A 27,977-nucleotide genomic window follows, 5' to 3' on the forward strand; every position below is an offset into this window, starting at 1 on the left:
ACAACAGCCAAGCGCCAATCTGTCATGGTGTTGACTGTGGATTTAGAGAAAGAATTTATTATGCTGAGCTGGAGTTTCCCAATTGAGATGCTCAGACATATGAACCTGGGTGAGGCATGTATTAGGTTGACTACATTATTATATAATAACCCTTCTTCTTCGGTAAAATGAAGATTTCAGCAAAGTACTCTATACACTGTGGGACAAGACAGGATTACTACCTGCCCTGCATGTTTTTCCTCTTAGCGAGAGAACCCATTGCAGTGAACCTACTAGAAAAAAATAGAGACAGGGGAATCCTGCTCACAGAAGGCACATGTTCCTATGCTATAAACAGAGGACATGTTATTGCTTTTAAAAGGTGCAGTGCTGTGTATTCTGCACATGAATTGCTAGACACAAATTGGTCTAAAACATGCATTTCCTTTAGATCACTGTATGCAGTTAGACCCGGGATGTTGGCACCATGGAGCATCACCTATGAACCAGAGATGTTTCAATACCTATGGATAAGAATTTACCATAGACCAGAGAAACTTTTGCAGGAAATCTGGGACGTACCATACAGTCCCCACTGGGGTATCCGTAGACATCCTCTCCCTGCTGGTCAATAACTCAGAGAGGGTCCCCTGGCCAGTGTTTTCCTGGACCTCCTGTTGTGCCTCACCTCTCTCTGAGCAATGAAGGATTTTCATGGGTTTCAAGGGCCAAATGGACAGCCAGAGAGTATTGCATTAAGCTCAGAGAGACACCTCAGGCCAAGTGCAGTTCGGTGGCGCTCCCAATGCCATCCTGACATACAACAGGCAGTAGACCACAGTCAACCGCTAAACAAGACGGGGTCCCATCATATCACAATTAAAATTCCACAGCAGTCGACTCACTGCCAGCATCCATAACGTGCAGGCCTACCCACAGTAGTGCTGCAATGGCAGAGATGCACATCCTGCTACAAAGCCATATACCACAGTTTTCAAGGCCTGGGGCTTTTTTCTACCTTGGTCACAGCAGAAGGTGTCCACTGGCCCTTATTCCCCACAAAAGCAATGTCCAGCACCTCGTTCTCATGAGGACATCACCAAACCACCACCTAGCCAAATTAATAGCTCCCACAAACTCACTGCAAAATCATGGGGCCCCTGGGCAACAGGAGGTTTCAAAGCATGGTTAAAGCCCAGTCCGTACTGCCTGGCACTCCTGCGCCCCTCAAGACCAGTCACTGGGCTGCACACTCTCAGGGCCCCAGACATGCCACCAAGCCAAGTAACACTCTCCTCCTCTTATTCCTCACCAAGCAAGACAGTGGGGCCTGGTGAAATCTTCCTAGTGGATGTGGCAGAGATTGATATATGCCCGCTTCCCCCACTAAGCTCATGATCTCCCAGGGATGCTCCTAGCTGCCATCTTAGCCATAAACAGATGTTTCCTACAGTCCTAGAGCTCTCCTCCTAGTCTGCACCACTCTCAGCCCTCTTTGAAGGTGCCAGCTCATTGGCGCCATCTCCAGTACCCCAAACATCCGTTCATGGACTGGATAATAGCAATGTCAATAAGCCTCCCTTCCCCCAAACTGAGTCTTAGCATTTATATATGGCTTATTGTAGGCTGAAATGTGGCCTCACATAGACACAGCCTTTAAACCAGTTTTCAGACTATGCAAAGTGTGTATGTAGCTGTGCTGGCCAAGTACACTGCTGTAGATGTGTATGTACTGCCAAAGTCAAGCCTGTCTATGCCCATCCGCGCCTGGATCGCGGCCAAAGCCAGAAATGCTGCGCTAATTGTAAGCTGTAAGGCTGCTAAATGGTCCAGAGATGCTCTCATGGCTTTGAAAGCTAACCTATGTTCAGGTAACTCCCGCGCTGGCCTGGCCACTGAGTACCGCTGCAAGAACTGTAATTTCAAATTCAAGGCGCTCTTAGGGTCAGATGGAAGAAATGTAGTGACCTCTGATGACTTCCCTTTCATAAAATGTAATAATGTTAGAGTCTGCTTTAGCAATTGCAGGTCTCTGCCTAAACATGTAGATGAAATCTGGCTATCGCTAATGGACAAAGCTTAGGACCTGGTGTTCGTAACAGAAACTTGGCTGAGGGAGGGATCTTATCCTTACATGGCCCTTGCTGACACCCCCGGATTCTGAATTATAGAGCAGCTGCAAGAGGTTAGAGCGCTGCTGGAGAAAGTCCGTTAAGGGAAAAGTGGTTCTGCCACTTAATAGCTTCAAAAGAGCCTAAAAGTTAAATTCAATTAGTGTCTCTCTCTCTTGATAGGACTGCCCTTTAATGAAACATTTCTCGTATTTTAGTTGCATCCAAACCCAAAATTAAATAAAAAGAAATCATATATTGCTTTGAGAGTTGTAAAAAATTCATATAAATTGTGTATTAAAAAAGAAAATGAATATATGCACACACAGATAAACAGTTACAGATACAGTGAATGACGTGAAGTGAATACAAAACAATATATATATATATATATATATATATATATATATATATATATATATATATATATATATATCACAACACAGTATACAAAAGACACATCAATATTAATCCAAAAAACAAATTTAGGCAAAAGGTCAAGTATTTTGTCTATGTATCAATCCAGTTTCGAAATTAATCTATTTATTCCATTGTTCCGGGTGATCATTCGCACTTGATAACTAGCGTCGACGTTTTGACCCCAAAGACTATTGCGAAAGTTTATTCGTCTATGGGGGGTCTTCTTCAGGACTACAAACAATCTGTGTGTGGCCTTCTATAAAGTTGCACCCTGACTTCTGTGACAGCGCGACAACTTGTTCACAACTAATGACCTGTATCAGAAGTATTCCTTCTTGATCTGTGGGTTAGGTTAGTCCAAGGCACATTGTGCCTATATATGTCTGGCATTCAGCGCTCGGGGTTCCACGTGTAAATGTCCCTTTACATCCACAATGTGTTTAGTGGGGCCCGCTGCCTCCAATAAACTGCTCCAAATGCGCATCCAAGGCTATTACTTGCCTTTGAGTAATCTGCGGCCTGTCAAAGCTTCTACTGAGATCTGGAGAAAGTCCAACAATCCCACAGCAAAAAGTGCCTATTTGGGAGGCCTTGAAGAAATTTCGCAAGCTGATGTGGTCCAAAAGGAGGTAACATTTGTTTAGACACATTGAGAACTATGAGAACACTGCTAAGGACATTTTTAAGACTCTAAAATCCTTTACCAAACCATCAGCGATGGGCATTACTATCCATCCCTCCTCCACCCTGTGCATGAGCCTTTCTTTGAAGAAAAAAATCCCTAAACTGTATTCCTAGTTTCCTGTTGTGACAGAGGCTGCTGCCAATCAGCTTCTAACTCCCTACAATACCCTTATTTCTTTCTCTGAATTTCTTCCAATAACTGTTGAAGAGTCACAGGCTGAAGTTCTGAGATGCAGGTCGGGCTCTCTTCTGTTGTTTTAGATCAATGGCCTCCTTGTTAAATCCTGTACTGAACCAAATGTGTAACTCCTCACTTAAAACTGGCACCTTCCTGGCCATTTCAAAACAGGCATTTTTATTACCATTGCTGAAGAAACTTAATGCTGACCTTGAAGTGCTCAGCCATTTTCAACTATTTCCCTGCTATCTGCAGCCACAAACATTTTAGAGAAACTGGATCAGCGACGGCTAGCTGATTTTATAGAAGCGAATCACCTTCTACACGATTCTGAATCAGGCTTTTGAGCTAGTTACAACAGGGAGACAACTTTATTGGAAGTGGCTGAATCAGTGAGAGCGACTGTTGAGGGTGACGCATTTGCCACGATAGTTCTGTTAGCCGCGTTCAACAGAGTTGCATACCTGATCCTGCTGAAAGGACTAAGTCAGCTTAGTGTCTGGGGGGTGGAACCCTCCTGGATCTGGTCCTATCTTGAAGACCAATCCCAACGGGTTTTTCTTCATCCTTTCCTATACTCATTAAAACCCCTTGTGTGTGGAGTGCCTCAGGGCTCGGCCTAGAGGCAGCTGCTTTTTAACATTTACCTTGCCCCTTTGGCTAATCTCATTGCATCGTGGGAGGTGAAGGTGGTTTCCTATGTGGATGACAATCAGCTGGTGTTTTCATTTAAAGAACAATCCACTGCTTCCTTCCATAAATTCAAGGAGTGCCTGAAAGATATTTAAATTTGGATTAACAGAAATTGTCTGAAATTAAATGCGTATAAGACTGAGGTCTTGTTTTTTAGTCAGGCATCTCCTCCCCTTCATGTCTCTGGTGGCCCATAGAGCTGGGCCCATAGAGTCAGACTCAGCAAGAAATCTTGGAATCAGTTGGGAGACGGATTTATCTTTTGTGGCACAAGTCCGACAGATCTCTTCAGCTTGTTTTGGGAAGCTGAGAACTATCAGGAAATATCTATATTTTCTGCAGGAGGAGAGCTGTAGGATCATTGTCCATGCATTGGTGACCTCCTAGTTGGATTATGTCAACAGCCTATATCTGGGGTTGCCAGCCTACCTGATTCACAGACTGCAGATGGTCCAGAATGCGGCAGCGAGGCTGATTCGTCGGGTTCCCTTCCGTTATTAGATCTCCCCTCACCTGAGACAGTTACACTGGCTCCCGGTGGCCAGGAGGATAGAATTTAAGGCACTGACGTTTGCTGTTCGAGCCGCGAGCGGTACAGGCACAGGCTATTTTAAGCTAAGGCTCCACCCATATCAACAGGAGTGGACCTTGAGATGTAATTACCAGCGACTTCTCTGCGTCCCGCAATATGCCAAGACTCAATAAGGTGGCAGGTCCTTCTCGGTAAGTACTGCTGCACTGTGGAATGCATTGCCAATCCATTTGCGCCAGATTGAAACAGAACATGAGTTTAGGAAGGTCCTAAAAACCTGGCTCTTTAGGGAGGGGGAGTATTATTGGCTGGTCTTTCTCTGTAGTCTTCTTCTAGAGCCAGGACACTACTGATTGAGGTAGCTGCGAAGTTTACAAATGACTATTGATTGATTTATTGATTGATTGATTGATTGATTGACTGGTGTTAACCTTATATCACTGTGAGAGTCCTCATTGACCACAGGTGAAGTGCTGAGAATGCCACTATGCTAACTTTGAGATTGTTTGGATCAAGCTGTTTATGACATATGTGCACAAGTATTTGTATATGTACATGTTGCATGTGACTTAAGGGCATGTCACCATGTCATCCTTACAAGTCAACTCCCGTCAGAAGGACACCTTGTGGAGAATCCTCACCCGGAAGGTTCACTCCTTGGGGGTCACAAAACGGCTCAGTGCTCACTGCAGGAAACAGTGGCAGGACTTGAGAGGCTGGACCAAGAAGATCGCAAGAGTCCAGCTGGGCCTGTCACCTCCCAGCAGGAGGGGTGTGTGCCGTACCGTGGACCCCCTAATGCTATGCGTTCTGGCGGTGGCCTATCCAGACCTAGACAGGCAGTTGAAACCCAGACAGCAGCAAGGAGGGGTTGAGTATGTGCCTTTTGCTAAACATATTAACCCATGCATGCGCAAGTATTTGAGGCTGGCTTTCCCTTTTTTAGGTTGTGAGACACTCAAAACCACTGTTGATAGTGATTGTTCAGTGTGGCAATGTCAGATCCCAACACTGGTGCGAAGTGTAGTCCAATGTATCCGATGGCCTAATGAAACTTTTGGCTACTCGTGTCATATTTCACCCTGACCATTCCCATGATTGAGTGTCAGATACCATCATATCTACTCAAAAGCTGAGTCCATGTTTCTAACTCTGCAAAAGTGACAACACATGGTATTGAGTGGCTATCAAAGTAGGTCTTTGGTGGAAACAGTGTTTTAAGTAAACGGATGATGAAAAAAACACATTTCCAAAGGATAGTCGTTGTGTAAATGCTCTTCTTTGGTCATACATTATGATTTGTAAACAATGGTTTAGTTGCCTTACTGGTAGATTTAGAAAAGTCACATGACCATAATTTTGAGCTACCTGAGATTCTGAGATGAAAAGCAACCGCATCCTAGCTATACATTGCATGCATGATGCAAGAGATGAGGGAGGTATATGCTGACTTGAACTTTTTAAATGTGGCCATCTGCAGTGTTGACTCAATGTTAACAAGTGTTGAATACACGTTTTCAAGTAAGTCTTCAGGACTGCTCTTTTGTACACAGTGCGTCCATTGGGCCCGGTGGTATAGTGATCCACATGCCGCATAAGGAAGATGCAGTCATTGTAATTGGAGGTGCGCTAAGCTGTGTTTACAGGCCAAACTGCTATAACATTTCCAATCTGGAAAACAATCTGGTTAATCTTTGTGACACTGTGCATAAATGACACAAGACATGGGGTCAAAGATCTTTCATCCTAACTATGCCTATTTCCTATGTGTTTCCACCATAAGAGAAACCCATTTGACAGTGCAAATGTGATCTGTGTGATATTGCCCATTCAATAACCACACCAGCTTGATGTATAATAATCAAGATATGTAACCTGTGACACTAGACCTGCTGTTCCCCAAGTTGATGATTCTGGATAGCAAATTGGATACCATATCTAAAATCTAGTGTGCGACTCCTGTACTCAATATGCGCTATAAACTGCCTCGGATTAGATGAGACAAGTATGTTATGACACAAGGCCATTGTTGATATGCTTTGCTTCCTGAGACTTCTTCTAGGACATAAAAATCTTTTAGCTCCTCCTGTGCTTTAGATAAATCATACTGCAGTATTTTCAGATAGTGCTCCACTGTTGAGGTTAAATATATTGTTTGTCTAGCTTTATCCACTGCAGCCTGCAACTCGACTTTTTGCTGAAGCTGTTCAGTAATTCGTGCTTTGTAAGAAATAACGTTGCCCCTAAAAGTGGATTTAAAAGCCACCCACCATGAAACTCAACACTGTGTTTAGGTTGAACTGAAAAACGTCCTTAATAAAAACTTCTGTCTCCCTCAGCCAAGTGGCATCCTCCAGTATTGACTTATCAAACTGCCATCTTCGTTTCTTTTTAAAAGTAACCAGAAGAGAAAATGTGAAAGAGACCTGAAAAGAAGTTAGCCTATATCTCTATCTTCCCACAAACTAGCAATTTATCTACCAAAAAAAAGTCAAATCGTGATGCTGCTCTATATCTGGAAGAGTAGCATGTAATCTGGTCGAAACACGGATGTCAATTTCTGTTTTTATCGCACTTTTAACTTCGCTGTTTTCGTTTTCAATTGATTGTTTAGTTTTGTTAGAGGTATCAAGTGGTAAACTTTGAAAAAAATTAAAATCGCCCCCAATAATGAAGACACCTTCTGATTGTAGCTCCATGTTGTAGATTTGTTCTAGCGCTGTGGTATCATCCTCAATGGGGCCATAGTAATTCACCAAATTTAGCCCCACTGCCTCAATTTTAAATTTGATCCATAACCATCTTCTCCGCTTAGTGGTGGGCGGAGCTTGCCTGGCTCCAAGATGGCTGCGCTTTAGTGAAGTTCTGCAAGTCCGGCATTTTATCCTGCAGAATCCTGCTTCCCCGTAACTAGTTTACAATTGTTACTCCCATCGTAGTGCTTCGGAATAAGATTTAAAGGTTTGCTGCCATTTCTCAGCCAATCTGGAGGCTGTGGCGTGACAAACAGATATCCGCACCCGGCCCCTTGTGTGGCCTATGCCCTTCAGGCAGCCAAGGAGGCGTGGTCCTGGACATTGTGATCTCTGGTGACCGCGATCACCATGGGGACCTGATCCGTGGAGGTCCATCCCTCTGAGGTAGCTGCGCTCGCTGCTGGTGCATCAGACCAGGGTGACCCTGACTCTGGCGGCAGCGACCCGAGAATGCTCTCAACTTTGCCGCAGTCTGGGGGATGATGTGGCTGCAGGCAAGGTAGGAGATGCTCATTTGGCCGGCTGGCCTCACCCCCGGGTGGTGGCAGCAATTACCTCTCACTAGCCGTGACAGAGAACAAAGTGCAGGTGTTCACATAGCGACCTGGCTCACCACAGGCGAGGGCTGTGGTGGTGTCGCTGGGCCCCGTTCCACCCAACTCCATGCATGAGCCTCCTGGGATTCCTCCGGCAGGCAGAGGTGTCCCTTGTGCGGGATTCCCCTGGTCATGCTCTCCTTTCCTGGTGCACCACGGGGTAACCAATTTAATGCAGATGGCTCGGCTGGCCTACCCACTGGTGCAGCGTGTGAAGCTCATTGGAGAGGTGTAGCGGCCAGAGGGCGGATAAGGCTACACCCGGTCCTTCTGAATCTATACAGGGAGGTTGTTCCCCCCCAACTGAAGCTGTGAATGTCTGCCTTGCGAGCTAATAGACAGATCAGGAGAAGGATTAAACAATATTGGTTCCCACAGGGGCAGGACAGCGAATTTAGATTCCATCAGGTTTGAGACTGTCCTTCCACACCTGGCCAATTTAGAGAGCGCAGTGCAACAGTGTACATCGCAGTGGATCTAGAAGGCCCTTCAAAAGGATTGCATCGACCCCTCTCAGCACCACTGGATATCATAGGGCAACAGCCCAGGCGCGTTGTTCCACTGTATTAACGGACACTCGCAAAGACTAAGGGGCAGATTTATGTTCCCTGGCGCATCCCTGCAAATCAGCATGGATGCGCCAGGGAAGATGCGTCACACAAGTTTGCCTTTGCGCCACTGCAGATGCGCCGCATTTACAATGCGGTGCATCGTGGCGCACGGACAAGCAGATACATGACCCATCTGCCGGCGTAAGGTTGGCGCAGTGCTGAAGTTGCGTCGCAAGCGCGACGCAACTCCACCACTGTTCCAACCTACCCTATCCCTAACATGGTGTGTCAAGCCTTACGCCTGCTTCAAGCAGGCGCAGGGTTTTGACGCATCAGCGTTGGGAAAGTGACTCAATGAAATCTTATAGATTATACTGAGTCACTTTTCAGGGGCGTTCCTGCGACGGAACGCCGCCCCTGAGTAGAAACGCCCACATGAAACCTGACGCAGGTTTCATGTGGCGCGGTGCTTTACACCGCGACGCATCTAAATAGATGCGTCACGATGTAAATGGGGCGCAACATGGCGCAGGGTTTACGCCGCCGCTGCGTCACAAAAGTGACGCAACGGTGGCGAAAAAGGGGCGCAAGTCCCTCATAAATCTGCCCCTTGGTGCTGCTTCTCCGGCCTAAGGGATTCCAATAAGTGCATAGTTGGCGTGGAGTTATGAGCACCCCTTCATTGTACGCCTAGGACGCACTCTGCGAGTGGTGGTCACAAGTAGTCCCCAACATGGAATCCCAGTCCAAGCTCCATTTTGAACCGCACAAGATGCCCAGGCAGCAAGATATAGACAACAATGCCTCTGAGTGTGGTTTAGAAACTGGAGCCCCGCCAGCTGACCCGCACCTGAAACAAACTCTAGCAGCGATGCAACGCAGTCTGACCAAAATAGATGGAAAGATCGATGCGCTATCAATCCGAATGGACAGAATGTCCAAACGATTAGAGCAGCATCCTGAAAGGCTGGATTTAGTGGAATAAAGGGTCTTAGACAAGGAAGACGGTTTAAACTCGAGTTCTCTCACTCACACGAATATGGACAAACTACTGCACGTCGTACATGCCAAGGCCGAGGATTTAAGGGCGCACATTCTCCTTGGCAGAGCCATAGGGCCAGATGTAGGTAGTTAATTAGCAATCGCAAATGCCGAAGTTCGCAGAATTTCCACATTTGCGATCGCTAAAACCCCATGTGAGGCAGAAACACCGAATTGCAAAATAAAGAATAGCTAAAACTAATGGAATTAACTTTCCTTATTTAGCGAATAAGCTACACCGACTCACTATTTAGCGAATCGCTAAATAAGGAATCGCTAAATAAACTCGCAGAACAATGTACATAAAATCGCTAATACCGATTCCATTACAAATCGCTAAATAAGACTCTCAAATTACTAACTCAAAGCAGGTGGTAACCAGGTGTACAACATTTAAACAGCCCCACACGCATCTGCATGAACACAATGGTGGCCCTCTATGTCATTGCAAGGCGGATATGGATACAAGCTGCAGCTCAAAGGATCTGGAAACGACAGGAACGCGTATGCAGACTGCGCATCTCACTATTCCAACTCACAGAGGCAGAAATCCATGAGAGGTACAGGCTTCACCCAACCACCATCCTGGACCTGATACGTGACCTGCACCCACTCCTGGAGCACCAGACACCAAGGGTGCATGCAATACCTCCACATGTGCAGGTCCTCTGTTGCCTGCACCTACTAGCATCTGGCAGTTACAAGGGGGTAATAGCTGTGGCTGGTGGTGTCTCACAGAATTGCCTGTCGCGCTTTTTCAACAAATTCCTGGATGCCATGATGCAAAGGATGCACCACTATATCCATTTTCCCAGCACACAGGCGGAACTGCACAAGACAAAGATGGTCTTTTATCAGAAGGCCTAGTTACCACATGTAATAGGGTGCATTGACGGGACACATATACCAATCTTCCCCCCTCTGCTACTGAGTACATCTACCGTAACCGCAAATCAACACATTCAGTCAACGTACATGTCATCTGTGATGCGTCTCACATCATTACCAACATTGTTGCAAAATTTCCAGGGAGCACGCATGATTCCTACATCTTCAGGAACAGTGGGATATATACCCGTCTTGCTGGGGTGAATTTGGAGAACGATACCTGCTAGGTGAATCAATGTGAAGGACCCTGAGGTCTACCTGTAATGTATCTATTGCTGACTGCGAATAATCTTTCTTCCTTTAACACCTAGGTGATAGCGCATATGCGGTGCGAGCATTTATCCTGACTCCATACCTCAACCCATCTACCCCAAGTGAAAGGCGATTTAATGTTGCACATAAATCTACGTGGAATGTGGTGGAGCGTACATTCGGACTCCTAAAAAGCAGGTTCGTCTGTCTCCACAAAAGTGGAGGTGCACGGCAGTACCGACCTCTGACCTGCTGCAAAATAATAGCAACATGTGCCATGCTGCATAAGCTGGCTATAAAGAAAGGAACACCCATGGAACTCACTGAATCAGAGGATGAGGGAAAGGATTGTCCACAGCCACAGCACAGCACTGCAGGTGTCGCAGCAGCACCAGATGGGAGACCCAGACGGGCTGAGATCACACACAACTATTTCTGAATAAGTAATGAGACAAAGCGAGTAACTGCAATAGCGTAACAGTGTTTAATTGACCTTGAGTCAGGCAATAGGACAGCACACCGCCACACCATGATGGCCTTACAGTGCCCTAACCAGCCCAGCATGGCATAGACACTACTCATGCAATGTTCCAAATCCAAATTTTATCGATTCTTTAGCTACATCGGGAATTGCGAAGTTCTTAATAGCAATTCGGTAAAAATCGCTATTAAGAACTCGCAATTTGTGTTTTACCTACATACGGCCCATAGTCTCTAACGTGTTTATAGTGGAGCGACTTGTTAGCCCCTATACTGGTTCTGGGGGCTGCTCCGCGGCCCATTATGTCCAAGCTGCTCAATTACAGGGATTGACATGCTGCCGTTCGTGAAGATAGAGAAGTACGAACACTGCGCCACAAGGGTATGGCCATGTCCATATATGCAGGCTTCACATAGCATTTGCAGGGCGCTCAACGTCTGTTTCTGCCAGACCTCCGAGATCTCAATCTGGATTACAATAGGATGTATCCTGCTAAACTACGCATACACATACACATAGAAGCTGATGGCAATGTGCATACATTTACTGTTCCGAGGCTGACACTGCTGTTCCTGAAGGAAAGGGAATGTGAGAGACCTCAAAAGGAATCCCCAAGTTCTTCTGCTTCACTGGGAAAGGCCGCTCCAGAATTCGATGAGCAGTAATCTTGTATAGATACCCTGCCAGCTTCACTGAACTAATGGACCCAATGGCAGAGCTATAACAGCCATTCTGACTCTATTGCTGCTTGGTCAAAACTATGGCCCTGGGGATACAGGCTGGTAAGGTGGTATGATATCACTGCATAATGGTGAGAAAATCATGGTACTTTTTGCTACTTAAAGGTCATCTGCTGGTTTGTTTATCACTGTTCTTATGTGCCTCTATTTGTTTAATTTCATCTGACAGACATTCCCAATGCAAGAGGATAATGTGATTTTTGTTATCCCCTCTGGTCATATGGCTGTGACCATCAGGCTAGCTTTTTGGAAGGAGTCAGAACAGCCCTAGACGATACATATATGTATGTCATACTGTTCAGAATGGGAAGTGCATTATATTTGTAACTACGTTGCTAGCCGGATTATGGAGGAAGTTCATTGCTGGTAACATTCGCCCTTGTGTGTTACTCACAGTTTACTAATAAAGCTGGTTTTGATTGTTATCTTGATATGGGAAATGTTCTGTTGGGGGTGTTAAATTCTTGACTATGCCAAGTTGGTGGCTGCATGGCGAGGGAGGGAGAGTTTTTCTTAGTAAGTTTATGGACAAATTGCGATGTGTACAAGTTGCTCAGGGTTGGCTAGCGGTGCAGTGGGTGTGATGGTCCAGTTTTGCGCTATGACAGATAGAATGGCTTTGATCAAATCAAAACATTATAAACACAACAGAGTCAGATTCCTGTCATGTTCAGGGTTTGAATGATTTTAGGAAATTATGTAAAGTAGTAGCATGCCTTAAACAGCACCAAGTTGATGTTGCATTGATTCAGGACAATTTTTAACCCCCAATAGTAGCATGTTTATACACAGATGGCTGCAAGGTCACTAAAGTGCTGCAGGGTTCATGTCTCATGCCAGTGGTGTCCTCGTGTGGGTGATTTTTAAATCTGCCATCATACTGCAAGTATCAGAAACAGACCTGTACGGCAGATTTGCTCTCTCCAGGTGCCATAAAGAATGGCTGAATGTCAATCTAGTCAATGTTAACGGTCCTAACCACAATTACCCACATTTTTGTCAGTCACTAGCTTCCTGCCTGCTCAAAAGGTCTGACCTTACACAAATCTGGGGAGGGGACTTCAATTGTGTCCTCGATCTGACCCGGGATCACCCCAAAGGCCCTCCTCGGCGACCTTCTGCTGCTGCAAGGGCAATAGTGGAACTTACTGAGCAACTAGGTTTACTAGATGTATGGCGCAGCCGTTACCCTACCACTTCAAGGTCCACTCACTACTCCGCTTCTCATAACATGCACACCAGAAAGACTTATGTCTGATTTCCAGGTCTCTTTTCTCCTGAGTTGTCGCCTATAAACAGCTCCCCCAAACGTACTCAGATCATTCTCCTGTACTCTTAAACATTGAAATCCCACCATTCTCCCTTCTTGACCCGGTCTTTAAGGCTTATGTAGCCTCCTCTATTGAAGAGTTCTTCGGGGCCAATATTAGCTCAGTCTCCCACTTCTCCATGGTCTGGGAGACATTCAAGGTGTTTATTAGAGGGGTTACCATTTCAAAACATGCCGGAGTACTTCGCTCACTGAGAGACAGACTATCGACCCTGGAGGCTTGGTCATGTGGAACAGGCTCATCAGGGGTGATGCACAATCGCTTGAGAATATTAAAAAAGCTCTAGAAGAATACCAGGAACTCGCAGATAGCGAAGTGAAAAATCAGAGCAAGTACGCTATATCTAGGACGTACGTCGAGGGTGAACGCGCCGGCTCAGTTCTGGCAGCTCTGCAATGCCCAAAAAAGGGAATCTAGTATGATAGTGGAGTTACTAGAGGAAGACGATGACCCACCACACGAGACATACCTGATTGCTGATAGATTTAGCAGATACTACTTGGAATTGTTTATCTCTCGGATAAACCCGAATGAAGAGGCTGTGGAGGACTATTTGCAGCATATCCAAATGTCATGGCTCATTAATTCTTACAGGAAACACCTTATGGCACCTCTCTATCCCAGTGAGATTCAAAGTGAACTCAAAACAATGCGTGATGGCTCAGATGGCTTTACGGTGCCCTTCAATAAAGCATTTACGAATTTGTTCATACCACATTTAGTCACCTGCTGTGAAGAGAAGGTTGAAGTTTATTTGATGCCCTCATACCATGAGAGAATTTCTAATAGCTAGTCTACTGAATACAGGGAAGCCACCAAATGAATGCTCTTCCTAAAGACCCTTATCACTACTGAATGTGGACACAAAACGTTTCACTAAAATGTTAGCTAACAGTCGAGCCCTGTTGGTCCTGTTGCTGGTGGGTTCAGAACAGGCCGGCTTTGTACAAAATGTAGTTTAACATACAATCTTAGAATTGTAATTTGCACCATTCAGAACATTAACACTGAGGTAAAACCTGCTTCTTTCTTTCTAGATGCAGAGAAGGTGTTTGACTCTGTGGAGTGTTCATTTATGAAAGCTGTGCTTCGTCGCATTGGAGTTGGCAAGGTTTTTCCTCGACTCATAGCAGTTCTAAATAATACCCCATTCACCAGAATCAGAGTATGCAACACTGTCACACCCCATATTACAATCTTGAGAGGAACTCAGCAGGGCTGTCCGTTGTCTCCCTTGCTAAATGCCCTGGCATGTGCATTGAGAGAATACCACGGGCACAGAGGGCTGTGTTTTCCTGGATATCGTCTCATTATTTCGGCATATGCTGATGACATGCTCCTATATATCCGAGATCTGGGAGGACATCTCACCCCAGTGCTCACTGAGGTTCCACGCTGCGGGGCAATATCAGACTTAAAGGTCAACTGGGCCAAATCTATTATTTTCCCTCTGACTCCATCCATCACACCAGTGGTGTAGGGCTTCGCCTTGCAATGGTCCACAGATCCTGTATGTTAATTAGGAATACAAATGCACACTGGCCCTGAGATAGTACTTTCTGACAAGTATTGGAAGAGGATGTCGCTCGTTGGATTCACCTGCCATTCTCACTGGTAGGACGCATTTCATTCATGAAAATGAAAGTGCTTCCTAGAATTTTGTTCCTGTTTCAAAACATTCCGATGCTTCACCCAGGGCACACATTTGATGTACTCCGCACAATATTAATCAAACTGGCCTGGGCCGGGAAGCAGCCAAGGGTTAAGTGGGACACTCTTAATTTGCCATATGCTATGGCTGATCTAAAAGCCCCATACCTAGAACTATACAATTGAACCACACTGAGCACCCCTGCACACTACTGGATTCATGGGCCACAGGGTTTACCACACTTACACATTGAAAGGGTGGCAGCCAAACCCCAACACTCTCCCTCAGGCACTGTTTAAAGCCCCAAGTAGGAGATCCCGCATACTAGACTCTATAAATTCCACAGTGCACACTTGGTTCAATTTACTAAATAGATAGGCAGGTGCCCTCATGTGCTCCCCTTTGATTCCATTGGAATGGTGATGAGTACAGGCCCCAGCTAGGCCCGCAGAATACAAGGGTTCGCTCTCCTGTAACAAAAGCTAGAAGGAAGTTGGCACGGAAACTGCAAATACAAAGACAGAGTTTATTAACCCTTAAGGGTGGTCCTACAACCTACACAACACTCTTCAGTATTGCATAGAGTAGCACAAAGAACTTGCGTACACGGTCCCCTTTTATACACAACAGAGGGGCTCATAAGTGGGTGGATACAACATAGAGCAAAATTCATTACCATTTATGGACATTTTCGATACAGGATCAATATGTGGGCGGAGTTAACAATTTCCTGAGCCCGCGAAAACATGGTCAAACAAGGACTAACTGATAACAGATGTGGTCAAGTCTGGGCATGCGCCAGACGGACAAAGGAGCTATTTATAGACTGTTACTAGGCAGATTACAAGAGCAACTAGCGAAAAGGTAGGACTCTTCTCGTGCAAAGCACGTGGAGACATGACAATACAAAATGGAGTCCGGACATTAGTCAACATAAAATAAGAAACACATTTTAACTAGAGAGAATTCATGTCTTTAGTGAATGCTTAATCATATCGCTGTTTTAGTTTTCAACAGACGACCCTTTCAGCATTTACTGAAGACATTCGGCTTGTTAGGATAATCATCATATATGTCAATTTTCATCATCTCTTCCACCTCCTTGTTTAAGTTTTTCTGATAGGTGACATTGGCAATAGCTTTCTTATCAGGAATACAGAATGACACACATAAAGAGCAGAGTAAAGGACCACACTGAACACAGATGCAACAGGAAAACAGAACTGCTACAATAATACAGAGACCAGTTAAAACTTTCCATCCCCATGTAGTGATCAATGCCCAAAACCATCCAGAAAAGGTCCAAGTGCCATTTTCTGTATGATTCTCAGCCGCGATTTTATGCAATTTATTAATAGCGTTATAGACTGATGGCGTGTGGTCAGGAATAAATACACAACCACTACTTCCGATAATCCTACATGCTCCACCTCTGTCTGCTAACATAACATCTAATACCATACGATTCTGTAACGCAACAATTCTAGTGATTTGTAATTCTTCCGTAAGATTCCCAAGATCAACAGCAGCTTGATTCGTTACAGCCTCTACAACTCTTGTTAATCTTCGAACCTTCCTACTATTTAGGGCAGCTCCAACAAAGAAAAACAATCCTAAGTTAAAATCAACATACTGCTGTAAGCTAGTGTCAGTTTGATCAACATCATCAATAGATAGAGTACGTTTATACCTATTTACAGTTACATTGTTCAATAACTTCAAATCTTTATGATAGGATGCAGGCGCTAAGAATACAGGGGGTAATAAAAACGCTACATAACATACTCCGGACCAGCCGGCTGGTAAGCGATAATAACCCTTATTCCCACATACGAAATATGTATTATGGGAAGCTAAGAAAGTACTATTATTTAATCCATCTATATTCAAAACAATAATACAGTCACTAACACCAACAGGAATATGACCCACACTCTGAACACACAGGTCCGCTTGAGCTTGTGCCACTTGAATCACAAATTGTTCATTCCCAGCAGTGTCTCTGGTGTTCGTGCAGATGTAGGGGATTGATTCATTGTCTGGTCGATATTCTTCCCACTCCCATATTGTCCCATTCGCTTGTGGATAGCCTTCTTTATCTTGGTGACATTCCCTATTAAGTCTAAAAAGTAGTCGTCTCACTGTAGGTTTCCGTGTGGCAAAAAGCAAAGTGTACCACGCTCTACAAGAGCCATTATGAGAGAAAGGAAGAGGTTTGAACGGCGTTCCTCCTTTCTTCTGATGAGCTGGCATCATACCACATATCCAACAGTTCGTAGCATTTGTAGCAACATGGGTATGATGCAACATCTGGATAAAAGTATTATTCAAATAAGACTGACGATGCTTTAATTCTTGATACGGAAGGGTGTAAAAGTAGTGCTCCTCAGGCACTGGAGTAGTCAAAACAAGTAACTCACGGGCAGGAGTCACATCCTCAACAAACCACGTGGTTATACCAACAATAGCTACAATGATAATAAAGCTTGTCACACAAAAAATCTTCTTCTTCTCCATCTTGTAGTAAAAGTCAATATCTTCCTGAAACTAAAAGGTTGTCAGAACTCTTCCCCTTAGGCAGCCGTTGATTTCTTCACCAGCGGGCCAAGACAGGTGTCACTACACTAATGCAGGGCTGATCCCCCCCCTTGCCTCATTGGCTCTCTGTTTCACTAACCTAAGGGCCGTTCTGACAACGTATCTGGATACAGAAAAGAAATCACTTCCTCGGTCTGAGATGATATCTTCCTCCTCCGGGAATCGCTTGGTCCGGGAAGAGCTCCTCAGTGTCGTTCGGTTCCACAGCACGGCCTTTCTCGGCAGTCAGGATTTCTCGATGGTCGGTCAATACAGCAGGCTCCACTAATCCAGGCGGCACTTTACGACAGTGCAAGGAGTGGATCCAGTTCTTCCGATTGGAGACTCGCACAGCTGTCCTCGTTGCAAGCAAGACTTGCTCAGGACCAACCCATCTCGGCTCCAGACTGTTCGTCCTTTCAAACACCTTGATCATAACATGATCTCCAGGCCGGAGGTTATGTCCTTCACCTGTGGACCGATCAGGGAGCGCTTCTCGAACCTGTTGATGAATAGAAACCAAATTATCCGTTAACTGTGCCTGTTATGGTTCAGCGCCGGGACGCCTCGTTGCTGGGGCAGCTGTTCGCGCTTAATAAAATATAATAACATAACATAACATAACATAATCATTCATCATTACACAAGGTACATCATACACTGACTTCGGTTTCGGTGGACCCCAAATATTCATTGGGTGTCCAAACACGATCTCATTGGGTGTGAGACCGGTCCGAGAATGCGGTATCGATCTAATTGACAAAAATGCCAGCGGTAAAGCGTCTGGCCAAGTCAAAGATGTCGAAGCTTGGATCTTAGCGATCTTAAGTTTCAAAGTACGGTTATATTTCTCAACCAATCCCGCAGACTGAGGGTGAAACACTGCATGGAATTTCTGGGTAATTCCCAGTCCTTTCAGGACATACTTGATAACGTCTGCTATAAAATGAGGTCCGTTATCACTCCACAACAATCTACAAACACCATATCGAGGGAAGAACTCCTTCAATAGCATCTTGGCTGTAGTCATTGCAGTATTGTCTTTCGTAGGGTATGCCTCAACCCATTTGCTGAAGGCACAAACCACTACTAGAACATACTTCAGATTGTTACAGCGCTCAAGCTGAATGTAATCCATCTGCAAAACCTCAAAGAGTGCAGTGGGTGTTGCAAATCCTCCTGCTGGAGTTCGTGTACCCTTTCCTGGGTTGTACCTCAGGCAAATCATGCAGGTCTGCACTACCCTCTTTGCCGTACTAGCGATCTCCGGATGCTCCCAAATTCGTGTGAGTAATTTGACAATTGCGGAAGCTCCGACATGCGCTAGTCCATGTGCCATCTGAACCATAGGTTGTACGAAGGCTGTGGGTAACTTCCATTTATCCATCTGCTTACTTCTCCAACACCCTTCATCATCTAATTCTCCATCATTAGACTACTGCTCCCGTTCCTTATCGGAAGCGGTCCTCTGTATCTCCAGCACTTCTCTCCTAGCATCGTGCCATCTTTCTGCCTGTGACTTCACAACATACATTGCAGTAGAGACAGGCTGCATCGCAGTCTCTCGTGCCACCCGGTCTACAAAAGCATTCCCTTCTCCAACTTTATCAACCACCTTTTTATGGGCACTACATTTAACTATAGCAATCTTCTTTGGATATGTTAATGCAGTCAAAAGGTTATGAACTAACTCCCCGTATATTATCTGTGCTCCATGTGACGTTAGGAACCCTCTCTCCTTCCAGAGTAGGCCAAAATCGTGCGCTACTCCGAAGGCATAGCGGCTATCTGTATAAACATTCACACACAATCCTGCACTGAGCTCACAAGCTCGTGTTAATGCTATCAGTTCCGCTGCTTTAGCTGATTTCTGCGGTATGCGTGCTGTCTCCACTATTGTTTGTAATGTGGTAATTGCATACGCTGCTGAAGTCGTACCATCTGGTAGCTTCAGGCATGATCCGTCCACCCATAGTTCGCCATCTACATCTGTAAAGGGCGTATCCTGGAGATCAATACGACCCTTTGTCTGTTCCTCAGTCACAAGAATACAGTCGTGTGCTTTTCGTGCTTCAGACTGAGTTTCCGGGAACGGCAACAATGTGGCTGGATTTAACGTTGCACACCTCTTTAACGTAATATGAGGAGCCAAAAGCGTCAACTCATATCTCGTTAAACGAGCACTGGTCAAAAGCTGCGTCTTTGTCTGATTAAGGAGAGCATCAACAGCATGGGGAACTAATACCAACAGCTTATGAGATAACACAATTCCCTCGCTTTGGCGTATTGACACAGCTGTCGCCGCAACCGAGCGAAAACAACCAGGCAATGCTCGGGCAACAGGATCAAGTATGGCCGAAAAATATGCACAAGGGCGCAGCTTGTCGCCGTGCATCTGCACTAAAACTGATAATGCACATCCATCTTTCTCATGCACATACAGTGTAAAAGGCTTCGTATAATCAGGGGTACCTAACACTGGTGCTGAACAAAGGGCTTGTCGCAATTCCTGAAAGGCAATTTCGCAACTATTTGACCAGGGAAGAGGAATTGGGGTATCTTTTGGCAAAAGTGCTAACAATGGCTTAGCTATGTGTGAAAACCCCAATATCCATTGCCTACAGAAAGAAGCAAGACCCAAAAATGCACGCACATCCTTCTGTGTGGAAGGTACTGGCGTGTCCAAAATTGCTTGAATACGATCTGGTGTGAGTGCACGCCCCTCCTTAGACAAAAGGTGACCCAAATAAGTCACCTTTGGTCTACAGAATTGCAATTTCTTCCTCGACACTTTGTGATTGTGAGATGCCAAAAAGGAAAGCAAAGATAACGTGCACTTCTTACACAGCTCAGGAGTGTCGGCCGCCAACAAGATGTCATCGACATATTGTATAAGGGCGACACCATCAGGCAGAGCAAAGGAATCCAATTGTCTTTTCAATGCTTGACTGTAAATACTAGGACTGTCTGTATAACCCTGAGGGACTCTACAAAATCTATAAGACCTATTATTCAAAGTAAAGCCGAAGAGGTATCGGCTATCAGGATGAATAGGAATCGAAAAGAAAGCATTTTTCAAATCGATAACTGAAAATGTGGTCGCCGTTGGCGGGACCAGAGTAAGTAACGTCGTGATATCAGAAACCACTGGATACTGAGGTATCACTATCTTATTCACTTCCCTTAAGTCAATGATAAAACGATAAACCCTAGTATCGGTATCTTTCATCAAAATGGGTAAAATAGGACTGTTGCAGACGTTGTAGGGAACTTCCTCCACTACTCCCACCTTAATCAAATCCTGCACAATCTGTATGAGTGCCTCCTCCCCCTCCTGGGAAATACGATACTGAGGGAGGCGCGGTAACACCGCACCCTCCTGGACACTAATGTGAACAGGCGGAATCACCATCTGTCCCACATCAGTATCCGAAGTGGCCCACAAAGTACGAGGGAGAGAAGCTAATACAGTATCCTCTGCAACCACACACATCCATTCTGCCATAGGGTGATTATCGTTTAAGATCACACGTACTCCAGTAGGGGAGCAGCGAATCGTAGCTCTGAAGTGCTTAAGCATATCAAGACCCATAATGTTGTCAGGCGTGTTCGGGGCAAGCAAAAACGGACAAGGTGCAGAAAGTTGTTCAACACGAAATGCAAGGGGTCGGGATAGAGGGCTTCGAGAGAGTGTACCATCAAACCCTACCGATGTAACCATTAAGCCAGATGGGGGAGCCCTCGGAACCAATTGTTTGGACAGCGCACTGCGAGTAGCTCCTGTATCAACTGGGAACTGATCAGTAGAACCCAGAACATTTGCTGAAACATAAGGACCCCTCTGATCAACCGGCACTTCAACTGATTCCAACCTCCATCCAACGCAATCCTACGCATGCTGCGAATCATGGTACCCAGAAAGGTCATTCCCAGACATTTGATACTGATTTTGCCGATCAAACACATTAGGTCTATCTCGTTGCTGCACGTTAGGCTCAAAGCGAGCACGATCATTGGAATTCCCTCTGAAATTCGAAAAGCCCCCTCTACCTCTCGGCGGTCCCTGACCACGTCCCTGACGGGGTGCATATAGTACCGGGCAAACCCTGGCCCAATGACCCAACTGTTTACAATACGCACATTGATTTCTATTAACATCTGACCGACCCGAAGGGGGACCATAGAATCCTCCTCTACCTCTCTCAACACCCCGACGAGGCGGACCATACACTTGTGCTAACATCACCTTAGTTTTCAAATCTTTCGATTTCTTCTCCTCATTCCCCTTCGCTTCTGGTTCCTGACGCTCATAATACTGAGCCATGGTCAGGAGGGATGCCGGAGACGAGGTGGACCAAGTACTTTCACTCGCTTTTAATCGAGCTGCTATTCCCGGTAATAAATTCGCCACATATTTATCAACAAAAAGATGTCGACCCCTTATCATCCGTAAGTGACTGACCACTGAAATCATGAAATGTTTCCTCAAAGCGCGTAAAGAAGTCTGAAACTGATTCATCAACCTTCTGTTTACACGAAGCTAACATATTCCAGTCAATCTTTTTAGGGGGAATAATCGTTTTCAACTTAATCAAGATAGCAGCAGGAAGATCTAAAATAAGCTGGGGCGGTTTTTGCGCGGGTTTCCTCTCCCTATCCTCATCCTCAATCTCAGACCACCTAGCCTTAAAAGCGGCTGGATCATCCACCTTCCGCACAGATCGCCACATATCCGGTGGTAAAATGAGCCCAAAGAACAAATCTATATCTGCTAAAGTCATAGTACAAGAATTCAAAGCCCCCTCGACCTCTTCATAAAAGGCCGCTGGATTCTTGCGGGGGTCAGGCAATGCATTCTTTAATGCCATAACATCAGTCCTATGCCAGGGAGTATAAACCCAATTATACACAAAATATCCCCTAGCATCGGAGGAAGATATGTCTGAACTAGTTCCTGCTCCTTTAGGAGGAACATACAAAGGTGCCGCCTCTCGCATCGGTTTAGCATGCACTAGTTCGCTCTTATCTGAATGGGAGGTAGACGATTGTTTTCCGCCGACGTGTGAATCCGATTTCTCCTTCTCCCCTGTCTTTTGGCGCGCTCTTTCTTTAAGTTCAAGCATCGCGTCCCGCAATGTAAACAGCCGTCGAACCGCATCGGGTACCTTGGAGGGAGAAAAGACACCGTTACGTAATGCTTTAGAATCTGAGACTACCTCATCAGGCTCAAAAACATCAGAATATTTCCGAAAGGCAGTAACCACTTCTTCAGAAAAAGTTCCAACAAAATACAACTTCTCTCTATCCTGCCAACTTTCCAAAAATTGCATTAATTCAGTAAGAGATAGCTTGCCTTTAAGCGCGCGAAAATAAATTTTCCGAAGCTCACCCATACGCTCAGTTGATAACATGGACCGCGTGTCTACCTTATCCGAAACCGATCCAGAATCCTGTGACCTCGGGGCAGACGCGCCAACATAAGGGGGCGGAGGGCGATCTAATAAATGAAAATCATCTTCGAGATTAGTAAGGACAGGATAAAGTGGCTGGCGGACAGCATATTGACCCGAGACTTGCAACCTACGCTCTTTCTCTTGTCTCTCCGCCAGTTCTCTTTCCTCCCGACGCTTCGCTTCCTGTGCTCTCACATGATCATTTTTCCGTTGCTCTTTATCAATCAGCGCTTTCTCACGTTTCTCTCGCTCACGCACTTCCTTCACCCATAACCATACACATTCAAACATGTCTTGCCGAGCACGCCGTTTACACATACACTGTTCCACATACTCATTCTGACGCATATCAAACGATCCATACAAAGGCCATCGTAACTCAGGATCCTTTTTGGTGTATTTCCTCCACACTGTGCTGTACATTATAGAGGAAAGACCATGCTTCACATACATATCCCTATTAGGAGTCCCCTCTGGGGGTGCTGGAGCGGATTCCTCAAGATTTAACCGGTTTCCAAAGCAGCAGCACCACTTACGGAGTGCGCTAAAAGCAGGCATGCTCAAAAATAATGCAAAATATGCAGTATTATCAAAAATGGCACTTAAACTTTGCGCCGTTCAGATTTAAACACTCCGGAGAAATATCTCCACATTACCTGCCTATATGTGTTGCAACGCATATATTCTCACAGTAATCAATACAAAATATGACCGGTCATCACAAATCAAACTCAAATAGCCAACCCAGGCTTCAAAACTCAGAGCAAGTACCGTACAACGGTTCTTACCAATCAAGAGTGTCCAGATTCCAACTGCCAAGTTCCAAAATTCGCCCAAACGGCTATCACACGGCAAACCGACAGAAGAGGTCTCAGTCGAGGACCGGCGCCACCCAGATGGTCAGCTCGGAAGGGAAGGAAGAAAACCTCGGGATGCCAGGACTAAAAGACGCCGCTGGCAGTGATCACATCCCCGGCCAAATTCCTCACCTTCGTCACGACCAGTCCTTCGAGCATCCGAGTCGCCGATGAGCCCCACGTGACGGGCGCCAATTGATGAGTACAGGCCCCAGCTAGGCCCGCAGAATACAAGGGTTCGCTCTCCTGTAACAAAAGCTAGAAGGAAGTTGGCACGGAAACTGCAAATACAAAGACAGAGTTTATTAACCCTTGGGGGTGGTCCTACAACCTACACAACACTCTTCAGTATCGCATAGAGTAGCACAAAGAACTTGCGTACACGGTCCCCTTTTATAGACAACAGAGGGGCTCATAAGTGGGTGGATACAACATAGAGCAAAATTCATTACCATTTATGGACATTTTCGATACAGGATCAATATGTGGGCGGAGTTAAAAATTTCCTGAGCCCGCGAAAACATGGTCAAACAAGGACTAACTGATAACAGATGTGGTCAAGTCTGGGCATGCGCCAGACGGACAAAGGAGCTATTTATAGACTGTTACTAGGCAGATTACAAGAGCAACTAGCGAAAAGGTAGGACTCTTCTCGTGCAAAGCACGTGGAGACATGACAATACAAAATGGAGTCCGGACATTAGTCAACATAAGATAAGAAACACATTTTAACTAGAGAGAATTCATGTCTTTAGTGAATGCTTAATCATATCGCTGTTTTAGTTTTCAACAATGGTGGTCCTGATTCCCAACTGGTCGAGATAGAGAAGTGGTCCTAGCACTAAGGGAATTGAACATAATGTATAGGGGGTAACTCTTTCAGAATGGGGTGGCACGGAAGTGGGAAGACATATAGGTAGAAGGATAAGAACCCTCCTCCCTAACACAAGACCAATACCACAGAGTCAGGCATGCACTACGCGACCTACTAGGAAAAGATATGCAGGATAAAATGGAGGTGCCAATACTCTCCTACATCTTACGCTCCACTACCCCTGCTAAGTTGGACCACTATTTATAATTTGATGCAAGAAGCCAGGAGACCGAACTGAATAAAGGCTTGGCAGGACTGACAGAGAGATCTGGACACAGTTATAGACAACAGCTCCTGGCGATATTGCAGCGAGATGACTAAACACCTTTCACTTAATGGGAGGCACCACCTAATCCACTTTAAATATCTCAATAGGGTTTATAATACACCTGAGTGACTGTCAGTGTGGCCCTTGGGATTCAGCTGCATATCCCCACTGCACGGAAAACGAGGCTGTGTGTTTCTTACATGTTGCCTGGTACTGCCCCAAGATTTCAGACTTCTGATATAAGGTTTTTCACACATTAAACAAGATCACAGGCCTCTTGCTTACCCCATATCCACTACTTGCTCTGCTGGGACATAACAAAGGAATAAGCAAAAAAGGGAAGACAAGTAGTAGCAATGGGCTTACTCCTTGCCCAAGTGTAGAGTGGCTATACTCACCGCATTCATGTACAGGTGGAATAAAGAACTTATGCTCACGCTAACTACTATTAAGCTCCGATGAAGTATATCTACTCTGTTTGTCATAGACGTATGCGTTGCATGTGTCAGCTGTGGGACTGTACTGTATACAGCCAATGTAATAACATATTTGTTAGACGTGGTACCCTTGGCGTGAGTCTCCCTTCTATTTTTTCTGATTGCCTCCTCTGTTTTTGATATGTTTTGCTGGTTTAGATGCTTTGGGCACTGTATCACTGTTATTCAGTGCCACAGTGCATATGTTCCCTATTGTAAATGTATGTATTGATTAGTATCTCCATGATTGAATTATTTGATTTACCTATCAGATCTTAGTATAGTGCCCCATGTGTACCCAGGGACTGTAAATCAAATGCTGCTAGTAGGCTTGCAGCACTGGTTGGGCCACCCACAGAAGCAGCCTGTAAAGTGTGTCTCAGTCCTGCCATTGCAGATCCTGTGTGCAGTCTGTGACTGCCATGTCGACTTGGTAAGTGCACCCACTTGCCAGTCCCCAAACCTTCCCTTTTCTACATATCAGACACCCCTAAGGTAGGCCCTAGGGCAGGGTGCATTGTATGTAAAAGGTAGGTGAAGCCCTGATGTGTGTGGCATGACCTGATAGTGAATTACAGCCTATTTTGTTTGTCACTATTGCAAGGCTACCTGTCCCCATGGGCCAGAATGGGCAGTTTGATTATAACATCTTATAATCAGTCAGTCAGTCAAAAGCTTTTATTTCGGTAGAATACCATAAAAAGACATAAATAATTATTTACAATAAAAATTGATTAAATAACATTGCATAGAGTATAATCCATCAAAACATTAATATTTTTTGTGATAAAAATTACAAAGCACAGTTAAAAAAAATTCTTTTCCATAAAAACATAATATTCAAACAATATCCGTCTTATAATCCAAACTAACCCAGGGAACATGGTAGAAATTCGGGTTTAGTATGCCTGAACTCAGATTGATAAAATATATCTTTTAGTGAAGTTGATTTTAACATTACGTGTTTGAAAATACCACTTTTAGAAAGTAGGAATTTTATTGCCTAACCATCCAGCCTGCCTCTGCTAGCTTGTATATTGTATGTCTGGTTTTGTGAGTGACAGAGGCTGGGGGGGCTCCAGGAGACAGAGTGAGTCAGCACTAGGCCGAATAGACCTATCTGCATTGGGAGTGGTTGGAGGAGTAGCACCTGGGCCTGAATAGGGCTGTGCCTGCCTTCCACAATGCTGGCTCCACCTCCTGTGGTGTCTGATGACCCTGGCCCACACTGACAATAGATGAAGGTGTGCACTGGCAGAATGCACCCAGAACTGGTTTTGACTAGGTACAGGACCCTCTGCCTTCAGAGAACAAAGAGTATAGTAGAATAAATATAGGGGCCCAGACCGCAAGACTTTAGATCACTTCTCGGAAAACAAAACACACCTTTTCCAAGGAGAAGAACCAAGGAAGCTGCAGGAGTTTAGACTGCCCCTCTGCCAGTGTGCTGTTCTGCTGGTTTGGCCTGCAGTGATTTCTTTATTCCCAAGAAAAGGAGAAGGGTCTTTTAAAGAACTTTCATCATCTTGCTGAATATTTCTCCAAGGGCTTGAACTTGTGCGTGCCTCCTGCTGAAGTCTCAGGGCTACAAGACTTCACCACCAGCTCCCCTCTGAATTTCCTTGCTGGGAATTTTGTCTGCAGAAGCCTGCGTGTCGCTGGGAGCTGGAAGCGCGACTCAACGAGAAGAAGCGTGTTGCTGTCGTAGCTGTGCCGTTGCATCTCTGGAGAAGCGTGCGGCTGCCGCAGAGGCCACCACCGCATCACCAGAGAAGGGTGTCTTCGACGCAGTTGTTTGTCGTTGCATCATCAGAGAAGCATGTTGCAGGGCCTGTTGCGGCTCCAAAGTTACAGAGTTCGCCGCACGGCCGTCGGGCGTGCACGCATCATCTTCCCGTCGTTGCATCGCATCAAGGGCACCATCTTATCACATCGCACCGGATTGTCGCATCTCATCGAGGCGCCATCTTGCCGCATCGTAACTGGAACGCAGTACGAGAATCAACGCATCACCGCTCTCCGGTAAGGAACAAGAAGCATCCCCTACTCTGCGCAAGCATTGAGGAGCGACGCATTGCCTCCCCCAAAGCAAGGAACCGACACATCACACTCCCAGCAAACCTTTTGTTTATTTTGCCTTACGCATCCAGGTACTTTTGTGAGAAACGTGTTGCATTAATCATCAACTTGAACTAAGTTACTTCTACCATCTTTAAGTCTATTTTGAGTACAGTATTGTGGATTTTTGTTGTTTGTGGTCTTGTGTTAAGTCTATATAAAGAATACGTATTTTTATACAACCTGTGTGGTGTCCATTTGTAGTGTCTTCACTGTGTTACTGTATGTGTTCACAAATGCTTAACGCATTGCCCCAGAGATAAGCCAGTCTGCTCGTGCCAAGCTACCAAGGGAGTGAGCAGGGGTTATCCAGGAGTGTAATCCCCTTTACCTGACTTAGAAGCAAGGGTCCCTATTTGGACAAAGGTGTATATCGTTGCCAACTAGAGACCCCCAGTTCTAACAGCATTGCATTGTGTTGGTTTCATATTGTAAAAGCTTCAAATAAAATAATTAAAAAAAGAAACATG

The 27,977-nt window shown here is 45.3% G+C and overlaps 1 protein-coding gene across 1 annotated transcript in view; it reads left to right on the top strand.

Moving 5' to 3' along the window:
* Positions 1 to 7,760: 7,760 nt before the first annotated feature.
* The window catches only part of LOC146839319 (lectin-like), a 331,447-nt gene continuing 311,230 nt past the window's right edge, over positions 7,761 to 27,977 (top strand). The window contains exon 1 of the mRNA XM_085650338.1: positions 7,761 to 7,852. The gene's annotated coding sequence lies outside the window, so the exon portion shown is untranslated. The remainder of the gene's footprint in view (positions 7,853 to 27,977) is intronic.

This window comes from Triturus cristatus, chromosome 4_1, assembly GCF_964204655.1.
Source record: "Triturus cristatus chromosome 4_1, aTriCri1.1, whole genome shotgun sequence".
In the NCBI taxonomy this organism is placed as follows: Eukaryota; Metazoa; Chordata; class Amphibia; order Caudata; family Salamandridae; genus Triturus; species Triturus cristatus.